Source organism: Delphinus delphis, chromosome 6 (genome assembly GCF_949987515.2).
Source record: "Delphinus delphis chromosome 6, mDelDel1.2, whole genome shotgun sequence".
NCBI lineage: Eukaryota > Metazoa > Chordata > Mammalia > Artiodactyla > Delphinidae > Delphinus > Delphinus delphis.
In genome coordinates this window covers 15,032,712-15,048,828 of record NC_082688.1, presented here as the reverse complement: position 1 = coordinate 15,048,828, position 16,117 = coordinate 15,032,712, and the positions used below count along the sequence as shown (strand labels likewise).

The window sequence follows — 16,117 nt, the reverse complement described above, 5'->3', positions numbered from 1 at the left end:
AACAATTACGATAACCTGCTACAGGGCCACCGGACTCCTCCCTCCCCCTCCCCGTATCCTTGTCTTTGTCTTTCTCAATCCCAGATGTGATCAAGTCCATCCACTTCTTAAGAGTTAGCAACAATGTTCTAAACACAGATGACTTAATAGGAGTTCTAAGGTTTTATATGTTTCATCCTTAGATTGTCTCTAGCTTTGCCCCTGAGCACGCTCTCCAGTCAGACTGAACTATTTCATCTCCCACTCTCTACTTGGAATGCCGTTCCTCCATCTATCCGTCCTTCATGGCTCATGCAGACAGACCTCCTCTCTTCTCCCTAACCTGCTGTGATGCTCCAATTTCAGCACCAGCTACTCTGTATGACCTCATGATGCACACCTGTCTCCTTATCAGACCAGCAGAGCTTCAGATCAAAAAATGTCCTATTCATTGGAGATCAGAGAGAAAAAGGGCAGGAAAGTAGGATGGTAAAGGCAGAAGGAAGGAAGGGAGGGAGGAAGGTGAAAGTTACATTAAATCTGAGAAACTTCCCTTCTTACTCTTCTTTGATAATAATTTTCTTAATATGACCATTATCTCTGAAACAATATGGACCATCAGAATTGCTCATATAAAATTTTTCCATACTCATAATATTCTTATTTTTCTATGGAAGATAGATTTGTCTAGTGCAGAGTTTCCTCAAGTAAGCTATATAGAACATTATTATGAAAAATATAGAAAGGTGAAACTACGTAGTCAAATTTTGAGAAAGATTGAATTAGATTTTAAAATCTCTATGACAGGACTTTGTCAGGAAATATGCTTATATATAATTTGATTTCCAAGAGAGGGTAAATCATTGAAGCAGCTCCCAAATTTACTTGACCACACAACACCTTTTTCTCGGAGTTTTAGAGGAACTCATGCACCGTGGGAAACGACATGAAAATGTTCAGTCAGAAGAATAACTGTTGCCGGGGAATCAGGAGTCAGGGTAGGTTTAACAACCTCACTAATAAAGATCGTGGCCTTTGCCATAACATTCCCCCATCAGAGCCTTAATTTCTTTATCTGAAAAACAGAGGGAGGGTCAGATATGATGCATCCTAAGGTCCCTTCTAGCTCAGTTCTAACATTCTATGGTTCTGTGATGAAAAACAGACACAAATTTGGGGTCACGTCTTCGTGCCCACCATTTCCTCTACATGGAATGCTCCCTTTCCACTTGCACGAGGACAGATCCTTCCCTCCAATGCCATTGCCTGTCCTAAGCCTCTCCTGGGCAACATGGATTAGCATGCTTTCACTCCTGAGGTTTCCTGTGGAAATATTTCATTTTCATACGAGGCTGTCTTGAATATATAGCTCATACCTTCTTGAATTCATTTAATCTTTGAGGGCGATTATATGTCGTGCATTGTGATGACAAAGGTGGCAAAGACACAGTCTTACATATGCCTTCTCTTCCCACTCAGCCCTTGGGGATATGTCAGAGGCATACATAGCTTCCCAAAGAGCTCAAGACAATGACTTAAAATTGAGGACAAAATCTATCATTCGGAAATCCCCTTTAAAGACCATTTAATGTTTTGTTTTGTTTTGTTTTGCGGTACACGGGCCTCTCACTGTTGCAGCCTCTCCCGTTGTGGAGCACAGGCTCCGGACGCGCGGGCTCAGCGGCCATGGCTCACGGGCCCAGCCGTTCCGCGGCATGTGGGATCCTCCCGGACCGGGGCACGAACCCACGTCCGCTGCATCGGCAGTCAGACTCTCAACCACTGCGCCACCAGGGAAGCCCTCATTTAATGTTTAAACCAATGATTTTCAAGTCATTTTTTAAAAGACTTGGAACCCTTTACTCAACTCTTATACAAAAGTAATAAAGCCAAGATAAAGTAGATCTGCTCTAGGTAGATGGCAAGATGAGGACGGACTCTGAGGCAATCTCACTTGCTCAACCCTCCTACTCTCCCGGTGCACCTCCAAAGGGTTTCTTAGGACCCCTACTGAATCTCAAGCCCTCATTTTAAAAGCGAGTAAACTGAGGTCCAGAGAAGGAATGTGATTTACCCAAAATTAAAAGTGACTCTTAGAGTCAAAGCTGATTCCCAGGTGGCACCACTAAATCTGTGTTTTCCAAATTGTGGCTCACAAAATACTACCAGTAGGTGAAATGATTCCAGATGATTCAGAGGTGGTACAGCTTGTCTTTTAATGGCATGAGAGCTATTTTAGGGTATATTGCAAAGTATAAATTACTTATCAAATATTTGGTTTTTATGAGTATTATTGCTCAGGCCAAGGTCATGAAAAAAAAAGGAAAAAAAAACTGAGTCCATTTAAATTTGATTTAAGACAAATTACTTAGAAATTTAGCAAACTCTGCATTAAAGCACGTGTCTCTGCTTCTTCAGGGCTTTTTTCTACCAAGAACTGTTCACTGGTCCACCACATCTTACTGCTTAAAATGCTCATTACCCAAGTAATGCACATTCATTAAAGAAATATTAGGCAATACAGGTAAGTATAAAGGAGAGACTGAAATTCACTCATAGCCTATCGCCCAGAGTTAACCACTCAAATATTATATTAAGGTGCACCTTTCAAAATAGCATGCTATACACAATATTCTGTACCTTATGGGGCTTTGGGGGGTTTTTTTGGTTTTTTTTTTAACTTAGTAGGTTACCAAAAAATATATCCATACCGATAAATGTCATCATGAGTGCCGTTGATTCAGCACTTAACTGTATACGAGGCATGCTGCTAGGCGCTTTATACACGTGATATTCATTCTCAGCTGAATTCACAGATATTCACAACTATCAGGGAGGTACTGCTGCTAGCCCCGTTTTACAGGTTCCCTATTTTCATCCCACCTTCTAACATATAAATGTGCTTCCCTACTATCATTCTGAATGACTCTAGATATTCCATGATATGCTTTGTTTTGGTGTTTCTTTTTTCTCCCAAACACTCTGAATTCCTTCTTCTCATACAAATAATTAATTTACTTCTTGGAATGGGGAATTTCTTAAAATGGAAGGATTTTCATCTTCTTTGAAAAAATAGGGACAGAGACAACGAGAGTGGTAGAGATGGAAAGAGATCTGATCCTGCTCTAGAGCATCTCCTCTTCTCCCCACCTTCCTCTTGATCACCTCACTGCAGCCACACTGGTCTCACTGTTCCTCCAATCCACCAAGCACAGTCGGACCTCAGAGACTTTATTCTTGCTGGAATGCTCGTCCCCGGATGTCCTCATGGCTCTCCCATGACTTCAGACAGACCTCTGACCAATGTCAACATCTCACTGAGGATGTCCATTGCCCATCTATACAAAACAACCCGCCCTCTCCCACCAGGCTACCTTCCACCTCTATGACCCTCCTCTCCACCTGACATACTATATGTTTGCTTGTTTATTTATTTCTCTTCTCCCTCATGAGAAGGTCAACTCCAAGCAGGCAGGGGCTTAGTCAGTTTTGCTCACTGCTGCATTTACAGCTCCTAGAACGATGTCTTACACAGAACAAGTGTTCAATAAACAATGTCTGTTTCTTAAATGAAAGAATGCAAGTCACATTTCATAAAAGGTTGCATTCAATAAAGATTTCTGCCAATGCCCCAGGAGAGCGTTACCAATACAGGATGCTGGCATTAAAAAAAACACACACACATCTTGATGATGTCGTGTGGCATCACATTCCTATGTTCATTTGTTTGATTACTAGGGAACCTGAATATTTTGGGTTTTTGTACAGGTTTATGAACCAAGTGTGTTCCCCATCCCATTTTTAGCTGGAAGTCCCATCATATTCAGATCATATTCTGGCAAAAGATGATCTTATGACCATATCTGGGCTCAGGTTCCATTAAGAGAGAGAACTCTGCCTTGGACATTTCCCCCTATATCTACCGTTCTTCTCCTTCCTACCTATTCTCAACTACATTCAGTATTCCTTTATACACGCACATGTGAGTCTGTGTGTGTGTGTGTGTGTGTGTGTGTGTGTGGAGAGAGAGAGAGAGTATATATAGATATCTATATACATAGAGAGAATATATATACATATGTATTCTATATATATTTTACATAATATATATTCTATCTGTCTATATATATCTTTTCTCTTGCAACATTAGGCTGTCACAATTCATGCCACCTCCACCCTGCTATTTCCTGAGCCTCTTTTAAAAGTGCTACTGTTACCAGAGGTGGCTTTGGTGATTCTATTCCCAAGAAAAGTAAGATCTTGGCTCTTGGCTGGGGCCCAGAGTCAGAAAGTAGCTTATTCTATGACCACTGGTCCTGATCTCAGCAGCATTGGAGCTTCCACAACTTAAGGGTGCAAATAAACATGCTAAGCTAAGGTTTCCTGCTGAGGCATTGTGAAGTTAAATTACTATTTTAAGAGGCTATGAAGTTGGCAGCCAGAAAGCACTGGAAGAGTGGAAGATATTCATGACGCTGACAGATAAAGAAGGAGAGAAAGCAAAATGCAGGTTATTAAGGAGATTTAAGGAGTCTCCCTCCAGTGACACCATTTATAACATCTCCTGGAGCACGTAAGATAGATGCCTTCCTCATTTAGGCATATACAAGACTGGGATTGAGGGCAGGGACACAATGACAGAAGGCTTGAAGATTTGCAACAACGTACCTGGCCTAAAACAACAGAGACCAAACAGCAAGAATCCACCTTGATTTGGGGAAGCCACCAAGCTTCCAGGGGCTGGACCATGCCTTAGGGGTGCGTGTGGATGGAGGGCAGTTCAGTAGAAAGACGTTATGTTTAGTGTCTGATGATATGGGTTTGAGACCTGATGCTATCACTCGTTTTTTATCTTGAGGCAAATCCTTTCACCTCTGAGGCATGCGGTCTGCATCTGGAAAATGGGGAGAAGAATTCCAGCTTCAGAATGTGACTGTGAAGGCTGAATAAGATACACATGTTAAGATATACAAGCAGTTGGTAAGATACAGGATGAAGACAAGGAAGAGGGGAGTCGTGAGGAGAAGGATGATAAACATGGTTCTCATGAGGGCATGTGGCCTGCCGTCAATCAGCTGCTCTCCCATAGGTACCTGCTGAACACCCAGGTCTTACAGATTAGGACACCAAATCAAGAGGTACAATAACATGGGCTGCAGGGGACTAGGGTACCATGACCAACTCAGATATAGTTGGATCCTAAAGAGGAAAAAGTGTATATGTAAAAAAAAAGAGAAAGTTGACCCGGACCATGTTGAAGATGACTTTTCAGCCCTGATTGGTCAATGATCGTATGGCATATCTGGTTTCTGACACGTGGCAATAGAAAGAATTAAAAAATCTGCCTCAATCATTTTGAATCTTTCAAGGCCTTTTCCCACTCTCTTAATCTCTCGCCTAACTGCTGGTATCACATTGCCATATGAGGGGACAGGATTGGTAAAAACGATGGAGAGGGGCTTCCCTGGTGGTCCAGTGGTTGGGGTTCTGTGCTTCCACTGCAGGGGGCGCAGGTTCAATCCTGCCAGGGAAGCTCTGCATACCACGAGGTACCTCCAAAAAAAAAGAAAAGATTGAGAAAGCTCATTTGCAAGGTAGTACCTCGAACCTGATAATAATCTCTTTCCTACAGGACCTTTCCAGTTGGGGAACATACCTGGGGCCTGGGCGACATTTCATCTAATGCAACAGGGTGTAGTAATAATTAAAAAAAAAAAGTTATAATAGTTAACATTTATATAATGGTGATGATCTGCCAGGCATGATTCAAAGTACCTATCATATAAACTCATTAAAACCCCACAATATCTCTATGAGGAGTGACTACTGCTATGCTCATTTTACAGATGAAGAAACTGGCAGAGAAACATTAGGTGATCTGGCCAAGGTCACAGAGCTAGTCAGTGGCACAGCTGCCATGCAAACTCTGGAGTCCACGCTTTCAACCACTAGGCTTTCAAGTGAGACAGAAATAGTACAAATCCTCAACACATGACTGACTCAGCGTGTGGCCTTGACCGAGGGGCATCACTGCACTAAGCCGTAGTTTCCTCATCTCTAGCATGGGGGATAATACTGCTTATGCACGTGCTTGTTGAGAACATTCAACAAGATATCTATGCCAAGTACCCATTACAGCTCAAAGAATTGCTGACATTCTTGGCATACCCACTGCTCCACTTCAAGAATGGTTCTCTAATTGTGACAGATCAGCCATCTCTAAATATTGTGGGCAAAGACCCTTCCAGAACTCCTCAAGTTCTATCCTATGCTCTGCCTAAATGTATAATTCTCACTGTCAGGAACTGAGAGGAGAGGGCAGGTAAAACTGCAGCTGATACAGTAATACTTTCAGGAATCACTTGTGAGGTTTCACTGGACTTTGAATGACGCTGTCCTGCTGATATGCATTCAGAATGAATTTCTTTATGACCCCTTTCGGCCCTCCCTTGCCTCGGCCAACTCTGGTAATGGCACTTGACGAGGACCACGTCACCTTAGAGAGTCATGACTCCAAAACTGATCCCAGTAGGAAAACCATATTACCACCCCCTGCTGCTGGGTAATCTACTTTTCAATCTTTCCCTCCATTCCCAAACATATCAAAGTGCTGATTTTCTTTTTTTAATGGCTCCTGTGCTTTGTGCAGATGTTTTTATAGTGCCAGGTAAGGCTTCTTCTTGTGGGTCCTTCCCCTATGATGTGCCTGTAAACCCAGAGCCCATCAAATTCCATGAGAAATTTAGCTTATCCACTACCATGTAAACCAAAACATGCTTACTTAAGGTAGATATCACTGTTCTTGGAATGTCTTCCAGATCGATCTTGGGGTGGGGGTGGGGGTCTCTGGAGTGTCTAGGGATTCCACAGCCCACCAGAAATTCACCTAGGTAAGGACTGACCACTTAGAAGTGTGGGTCCTCTAAAAAGCAATTGTATCCTAGATGTCTGCCCTTCCTCCTCCTGAATCAGCTTGTCATCAATCTGTAACTCAACTGCTCCAAAATACCCCCAGGATCCATTATTTCTCATAGAGGTTCCTACTGGTTCATTTGCAGGACTTCTGAAAGGCTAGATAAATTATGCCTCAGAAACCCCTCCGGGTCAGTATTGGGTTAACCCTTACAAAAGGTTCTAGCTGTTCAGATGGGCCATTTACTTGGAACCCTGCTGCTCTGACCTTTGCAACTTACACAAAAACCATGGCATCTTGCTTTTGTTAATTGCCTTATGCATCTACCTCCTCACACTTGGGGGGAATACAGTCTCTTAGCTGTTCCCAAGATGGCCCTGACATTGTTGTATGCAGCTCTGCACCCTGTGGGATAATCACAAACTGAGAACAAGATTTGTTCAGAATGATGTATTTTGTGTCCACCCCAGGCTTTCTTTCCTATGTGTGTCCAACAAGGGATAGAGGACAGGCCTGGTAATTTACCACTCTTAACTTTCCCACACCCTGTCTCTTTCAGTCTATTTGCCTTAAGGCCACCTGCAATCTCCAAAAGACAGTTCCCCTGAGAGATAAAGATGCCCCTCACCCTCATATGCGAAAAGGAAATTAATTTCACATTTCCTCAGCCTCCTCATCTTCTCCACCCTCTCAGTAGCAAGGACTGTCTATAGATTTCTAGGCAGCCTTTCTAGGCTACCATGTTCCAGGAGGACAGTGGGTTTCCTGCTAACTCGTAATCCCTTTGATATTAAGAGTTACAAGAAAGCCACCTCTATCCCACTCAGCAACACTGTGTTGAGTCACAATCTGTGCCCTGAGGTATGACTTCTTTCTGGTTTGCTTTTTTGAGAAGACATCTAAACCTTATTATGAAGTGTGGCTATCGCGTGTGAGTCTCTCTCTGCTTTTACAAGAATTTCGTCATGCACCATTTCCACAGAGCTGGGCAAATCCCTTCGGTAAGGCAGGCCACCGTGTGGTCCTTCTTCATTGGGAGAAGGCAAGCCCAGAGAAGGGCAGATATGTTCTCAAGGTGGTCCACATATACGGTGGTAGGAGCCAGGACTAAAATCAGGTGCCCTGAGTCTCTGTGCTCTTCGTACACTTGGAATTAATGAAGATATAACATGATGATATAACATGATAACAGATGTCATCTCTGATCTCTAACACTTTATAATCATAGCCATCCACCTCCTTCCTCTACCATCACCATCTCTGTGTCTTCTTTTAATCTTACCCTTCCCCAAACTCTCACAGAACTTCTGAAATGGCAATGATCAGTCTCCATGAATGCTAATTATTTATGGATTTGCAGACCTCCTCTAGTCCTTGGCACCATTCATCGCCATACCCCCAAGCCATTTTGTCTAAGGCCTTTCCCAGACAAGAGATGCAATAAATATTTGCTGATACAAACTGATTCCAGCTTTCCTCCTTTTCCATCAGACTTCATTTCAATTACTTCTCCCCAGGTATTCATTCCTCTTCTCCTTTTCTAGCCATTCCCCCCTCTCCAGGTCCTCCCCCACCCTTTAGATTTGGGTATTTCCAGAGTGTGTAGCACTCAGAGCAGGACTAGAAATTAAGAGTAGAGGAATTCACTGAAATGACTGATTAAAAATGGACACGAAGAAAACCCAGAGAACACGTAATGATGAGCTTGTGTCAATCTCCAAGCTCTCCTCAGCTCAGTCCTCAGACTACCTACTTCCTAGACAGGGAGACTGCAAAGGGGAGATGTCTAGACTTCTCATCCTTCACCTTGTACAAGACCTTTGTGATCTGGCCTCTCCCTACCTTATTTTCATTTTATGACATTCCCTTTCTCATGCAAAAGCTTCAGTCACACTATCCCTTAGATTTCCTAAGCTTGACCCTGCCTAGTGACGTCATCACTGTTCTTCTCTCTGCCTCTGATATGATATTCTTTCCCCACATAATCACAAGGTTGGTTCCTTTTCATTTAAATCTCAGTTCTAATATCACTCCCTCCGAGAATTCTTTTTCTGACGACCCTATCTAAAGTTCTGTGACCTACATTTCTTTCTAGCCTATTACCCCCAATTTTTATTTGCATGACATTTACTATTACATGCAATTGTTTTGCTTGCCTATGTCTTTACTCATTTATCAGTAATCTCTCCCCACTAGATTATGAGCTCCATGAGAACAGGACCATGTTCATGCTACAGTTCTGATGTCTAGATCTGTGCTGTTCAGTAAGTAGCCACTATCTACATACAGCTACATAAATTAAAATAAAATGAATAAAAATTAAATAAGATAAAAAACCCAAAGTAACACTAGCCATGTTTCAGGCGCCCAGCAATCACATGTGCTTCGTGGCTACCATAGTGGACAGCACGGGGAGCATATCCAGCATCACAGAAAGTTCTATTTGACAGAACTGGTCTATAGCAATGCTTGAAAAATAGTAGGCAGCCAATAAATATTTGCTGAATCATTAAATGAATGAACGTTCCTTTTAATCCTCACTCAACTTCACCTCTCCCTTTTGTGGCTTACCCCATAAGTAAGATAAACTAGATGATGCCCACAGGACAACATACAGTTTGGTGAGGGGCCTGAATGGATGTTACAGGAGAAAGGGCTGTGAAAATAGGCCCATCTAGTCTGAAAGAGAATATCTGTGGTTATAAGACTGGAAGAGAATTATACTTGTGTTATATGATTTTAGAGACTTATGGATGGAAGGCAGACTTAGTGTCAAGGTGAGAAAACATTCCAGCAAAGCTCTCCCTAGACAACACAGGCTGCTTTGTGTGGCAAAGAGTTCACTGTTGCTAAAAGTACTAAAAATAAGACTGCGTGGCCATGTGTTATGGATATTACAAAAAGGACTCTTGGTTCTTGAATAAGGAGAAAGGTTTGGTTATAGTGGAACCTTAAAACACTGAGATTCTTTGATGAATGTCATGAAACATCAATTTCAAAGAGTTAGTAATATGCCCCCAACTGTTCCTAGCAACTACTGAGCAACCCAATCCTCTTGGCCACCCACAACAGTTACCATTAACTCAGAGGTACACTGGAAAAGGCAGAGATGCTGAAGCAAGGAGGACTTAGGTTCAAATTCTAGCTCTGTTGGTTACGTGAAGGGACCTAGCCATACTGAGTTTCACTCTCCTCTTGGGCAAGGGACCTATACATCCTGCATTTCACTTTCCTCTTCACTAAAAGGGGCTGTGTCTGCCTCACTGGGTGAGAAGGAAGATTAAATGAGAACAAAACTAAAGACCCAGGAACACAGCAGGGAAACTTTCACTTCCAAGTAGGAGAGAAGTTTACTTGTCTGTATCATCATTGGTATCCCTACATTATTGGTACAGGTGGTATAATTTTGAAGCCATGATTGAATTGCTTTGAGTGAATATGAAACAATTATCAGAAAGAGAAAGAGGGAAAGAGAGAGAGAAATTACAGCTGTTGATCAAACTGGGCTTCAAATGTAACAGCAAACATTTCTAGAGCAACTACCCTGTGTCAGTCCCTGGGGATAAAAAGATGCTCCTAAGATCTTAGACCATATTGAAGAGGGCAAGTGAGACACAGGCCCACAGAGGTATGAAACAGGGCAAAGAGAGACGCAAGCTAAAACAGAGTTTCAGACAAAATTATATGGAAGAACAGGGTAGAAAGAGATTAATTACAAAATAAGATTTGGGGAAGACTTCTTGGAAGGGTCATTTGAGCTGGATGCTGAAACACAGGTAAGATATTAAAAATGTGAGGCTGACATTGTGAAATGGAGAAGAGAAAGATAGAGGTACTCGTTGCAGAAGGGGTTAGAATGGAAAACAATGAGGGGAATTATTTGGAGAATGACATTTGAAGATTCGTCCTCTTCACATGACCCCCATCTTGTCTTTAATATGATTACTGGGAGTTCAGTGGCCAGTTTGTTAATCTTTCGATTTTAGCAGGGCGGACGCAGGTAGAGAAGATGAGTAGGATATGGCTAACCCTAGTGGCCTGGTCAGGTGATAGGTACTGGTGATTTCATCTAAGGAATCGGGAGGGGATAAGCTAGAGGATGCAAATCAGAAATTTTCTCTTCCCACAACTGAAGGTCCCTTGGGCAAAGACCTTTCCAGAGAAACAGAGGACTTTTTGGTCAAAAGCATAAACTCTTGTAAGCACTAAGAAGGAGATGTCTTATTTGGACTGACCAGGGGAGAGTGTTTTTAAGGTCCCCAACTGTACAATTTCAAATATATTCATTGCAGTCTGAGCTGGGCTGTCTAAACTCAACAGGGGCTCAACAGCTGATTTGGAATCTCTGATCTGTTTCTTCTTGATTGAAATGGAGTCACAGCTCCCCCTTCTGGGAGCTAAAGTGCCATCCAGCCCCGGAAAAGCCTGTGTGGAAAGGCTCTATTGCGGATGGGCCTGAAATACCCATGTGTTTTTTCTCCATGCTCACCTGCACCCCAAAAAGAGCAGCTAGGAATCCGGGAGCACACTTTTGCTTGCACATGATTCTAAACTTCCTAAGAGCCCATCTTTCACAGGGCTTTATACTTCCTGTTCCATGGGACTATGAGTCCCAGTCTTCGTGTGGGTGATGCTTTTATATAGGGGAAAGCAATCTGGTGCAGAGGTTGCAATTCTCTTCTGGGAAGTATACCAAGTAGAAAAGATTTCTAAATCTGCGTGTGTCCATGTGAGTGCCATGTATGTATGTGTGTTTGTGCATGCTCCTGTGACGGCAATGTGTATGATTGTATAGGGGTACGAGACTCATTGATGTAAAGAAATGAATTTGCCTGAAGTATTTGCATTGCTAGATGGGTGGACACTTGGCTCTGGGGAAAGCAAAGCATTTCTTAATAAAGAGCTCAGGTACAGTCCAGATGCTCTGCTGGCTTCTGTCTACTAGGCATGGGCAGCACTAGGTCCCTAGCTGTGTGTCATTCTCTGAAGGCATTAGAGAAGGAAGGTATGTTCTGTGCATGTGTGTGTCTGTCTGTCTAACCGGGAGTGTGATTAAAGCGTTGGACCCTTTCTCTCCAGGTCACGTTTCCAGATGAACAGCTTTGAAATGCATCTCTGAAATGAGAAGTTTGATGAGGGAAGATAATCGATTATCTTGGATGGGAACATGGTGGCAGGGTACGGGTGGAGAGCAATATATAGTCCCTGGACAGTGTGGCCAAGAGGAAAAGACATTGATCTGGCTGTCAGGCATCATAGGTTCTAGCCCTGGGCATCCCACCAACTCGCTAGAGAATGTTGGGGACTTCTCATGGCCTCTCTGGCTACAGACTCCTGCCCTTCTGCTCTTCAATATTCCGTCCAGCTTCTATTGTCTATGTATTAAAAAAGAGAGAAAATGAGAGCAGTTCCTAACATGGGGTCTCCTCCTTTGCCTTCACACACCCCACCTAAAGTGAAGTGGGGACCTCTGCTCTGACATGAGTTTCCCAAAGCAGATTCCTTGTGGCCACGTGAAGCTTCAGCCTGAAGTGTCAGCCTCTGGCCAGAGAACGGTGTGTCTGCAAGTGCCTGCAGGTAGCACAGTCACCCACCCGCCAGGGCAGGTTCCCGCGAACACGTTTGCTTTTATCTCTCCCCAGAAGATAAATATATACATACAGGTTTTTAAGACAAGTATATTTCTACTTTTTTCCCCTAGAAGACCATTCCACTGGCCCCTTCCTGCCTAGGTAGACAAGAGGCTGTGATCCCAGCATCTCAGCCCTTGTCCTCCAGCGCCTCATTGCCTAACAGCAGAACGGCTGCCTCTTACCTCGGGAAAGTAACAGCTGCCGAGTCTGGAAGCCATGCTAACAGCAGTAAAACTCAGCATTTTTGCTGAGTAGGGCAAGCCTTTAAGACACATCCGGGAATCAAATCAATGGCTGGCCCCAGAGTCCAAGCCTAGCAGGACCTAGCCCGGGAGGCCAAAGGACTTACCTAGACAGCCTCCTAGAAGGTGGAGGAAAGAGGAAAGGGGGGCTTGGCCCGAACTGTCTTCCTTACTGAGATTCTTCCCACCAGCCCTGTGTGCCCTTGGCAGTATGTTGGAGCCAAGCAAGAGATGTGAGGTGCAGATCAACAGCAGTTTAAGTCAATTACCGCCACACTCCGCCATGAGTTCTCCACCCACAACCAGTTCCCAAATTGTAGGTCTCCTTCAGTATTGAAGCGCACGCGCGCGCGCGCACACACACACACACACACACACACACACACACACACACAGCCTCTCTGCCTTCTCCCAGGATCCTCCTAAGCCCAGTGGAGCCACGAGGAGGCATAGTACAGGAAAAGATTCCCTTGGGTCTCCCCAATGGGGAAGGGAAAGAGGAATCTGTCTTAGGGAAGTACCCCATCCATCTCCTACCATATTTCTCAGAGCTGCCCCCAGATGAAATTTCCTCTGCGATTCTATGTAGCTATGATGGATGAGCAAGTCCCTGAGGACCCTTTCTCCTTTCCCTGGAGGGGGATCCATACAGACTTGCCCAGATCCTCCCCCAGAGCACAGAAGCAGGAGGTGCTGTAATGCTGTTGTGATTACAAACAGAGAGGCAGGGTAGACTCTATCCCAGACTTGCCCCAGATGAGTCCACCTGCGACTTCTCCCAGTGACTCCAAATTCCCATCAGAATCCTGGAATCTGCCCAGTGTGGAATTTAAAGTGACAGCCTCTCATTGCCTCAGGGTTTGGCCATTTCTCTTTCACATTAAACGGTGAGTCCAAGTGTAGCAGATCTCCATCCTTTGGAGAAATCTTCCTTCAAAGGTACCAATATTGGGCTAAATAAGGTACCATCCCGATCCCCGGAATCCTCCCCAAATCCCAAGCCCAGAGCCCCAAGGGGAATCCACAGCGGGTTTCCCGATGGCTACGTGATCCTATAGTAAGGATCCCATTCCCTGTACGCTGGAGAGACCTAATTAAAAAGACACACGAGCGCAGACAAACATACACGTACAAGCATGCACACACACACATCGTGCCTTAAGTAGGTTAGAGGACCTCTTTTCACCCCCTCCCCTATACATACATACACACACACACATACATCACAAACACACGCATCGAACGCAAACGACGCCGCACACGCAAACACACACTAGCACCATATCAAGTTCTCACCATGGTACACACGTCGGGAGCGCGCGGGGAGCACACACGCCACTTCCTAAGACCCGCATTTAACCCTCTGCGCCCCAGAATACAGAGACACCCCCTCCCCAGGAAAGCTGAGAGGACTTGCAGGCGTCGGGGTGGCCGAGGGAAGCGCGGAAGGGGGCCGGGAGGGGGAGGGGCCGGGCGGGCGGGAGCGCCCCGAATGCGGTCCCGGGCGGTCTCCAAGGGCAGCGGGGCTGCCTGCGCGGCGCCCGGCGCCGCCTTACCTGGAGTCAACGTCCGTCTTTGGCGGAGAGCTGCGCGCGGACGCTTTTTATTCGGCTCGGAGGGAACTTGGGAGAGCCCTGCGTCCAGCTCGCATACCGGGAACGGCGCGGGGACTGCAGGCGTAGGGGTACCTGGCTCCTAGCAGCCTGGCTCATACTCAGCCGTAAAGTCCCCTTCGCTGGTCCCGAGGACAGGCATGAATCCCGGCTCCGGAAGGCGGTCCCTGCTGCCTCTGTCTCCCGGCTCTCCGGCTCTGGCTCCCTCGCTCTCGCCCTCTCTCGCCTGCGCTTTCCTCCTCCCCCCACTCCGCGCCAGCTCAGTTCGCAGCCCTGGGGCCCGGGAGCGAGGCGACTAGCGAATGGAGAGGGAAGTCCAAGTGCGCCGCGGTCTCCGGGCGGGGAGCAGCAGAGGCCGGGCTACGCGGGGGGAGGGACTTACCCGGCGACCGGCGAAGATGAATGGGGGAGCGGCTGCCTAGGGGCGGGCAGGGAGGAGCCAGGAGCCGGGGTTTATTCTGAGGAGTGTTTTGTACATCTTTAGGCGGAGGAGGAGGAGAAGAGAGAGGACGAGAGAAGGGAGGCCTCCTCGGAGGGAGGGGCGGCCTGGGTGGGCTGAGGCTGAGCCACTGGGGAGTCTCGTGGGTCTGGGGATAGGGTGGCGTCTCTCCGAGTCTGAGCACCCAAAGGGACTGTGTGTGGTGGGTATGCGCAGACCCCCGCATCGTGATGCTCTTAAGCGTTTCTGTAGCTGTGTGCGTCGCGGGTATCTGTTTCTAGGTATGCGGGTGCTTGTGGGTCTGTGCGTAATTATTCGAGTGCGGTTTTGTCTGGGGAGGTGCCCGTGTGGGTCCGTTTGTATCTGCGTGGCTCTCTATGAGTACTTCAGACTGTTTGTTTCTCTGTATATGTAGGCATGAGCCCACGTAACCTCCCAGAATTAAGCAAGTGCTTCTCTCTACGTGGGCAGGATGTAGGAGTGAGACGCTGAGGGGACACAAAGTTCTCTCAATACCACCAGAGGCAGGAAAGGGGCGAGGGTACGGGGGCTAAGGCATTAATACAGAGAACCAAAGACTCCCAATTTAGCCTGAAATGCAGGCTGGGGTTGCTGGCACGGGGCCTCTGCCTAAAGCAGAAAAGAAGGCCAGAACACATTCTGAATTCTCACACAGCGCATATTCTGTATTTCTGCTTACTTTGCTTCCTTTTTTAATTTAAACCAAATCAGCAATGAGGGTTCCTAGTCCCTGGAAGCTTAGCCAAGTGTAGGCATTGGCGAAGGTACCAGATGAAGGGGCAGGGAGCAATAAGGAAAAAGTGATGAGAAATTTAAAGGAACCCAGATTCAGTAAAAGTGCAGGCCCTAGATGAGTAAGAATCCTGTAGGTATGTGATCTTGGTCAATTCACTTACCGCTTAAGCTCTAATTCCTCATCTGTATAACAGGATAATATAACTACCTATCTAACATGGTTGGTGTAATATTTAAATGAGTTAATGTATGTAAGATCATTTGAAATACTCCCCGGCACCTACTGCGTGCTCAAAGCATGTTATCTTTAATTACAGTTGCTATTGTTACTAATGTTATTATTACCCGAAGGGTGATAGGAGAGAGATGTGATACTTAGACCTAAAAGGATCTAGGGGCTAGTGAATTAATTAGAGGAAGAGGAGCCTTGAAACGGACCCACACGGGCACCTCCCCAGACAAAACCGCGCTCGAATGGAAAAGAAATTCTTGAGTGAGGAATTGAGAACTTGAGGAAAAAAATATTTAACTGGCAAGGAGGA

The 16,117-nt window shown here is 45.4% G+C and overlaps 1 protein-coding gene across 1 annotated transcript in view; it reads right to left on the bottom strand.

The window, feature by feature from the left end:
* The window catches only part of BRINP1 (BMP/retinoic acid inducible neural specific 1), a 181,557-nt gene extending 166,915 nt beyond the window's left edge, over positions 1 to 14,642 (bottom strand). Inside the window, exon 1 of the mRNA XM_060013319.1 lies at positions 14,324 to 14,642. The gene's annotated coding sequence lies outside the window, so the exon portion shown is untranslated. The remainder of the gene's footprint in view (positions 1 to 14,323) is intronic.
* Positions 14,643 to 16,117: the final 1,475 nt, after the last annotated feature.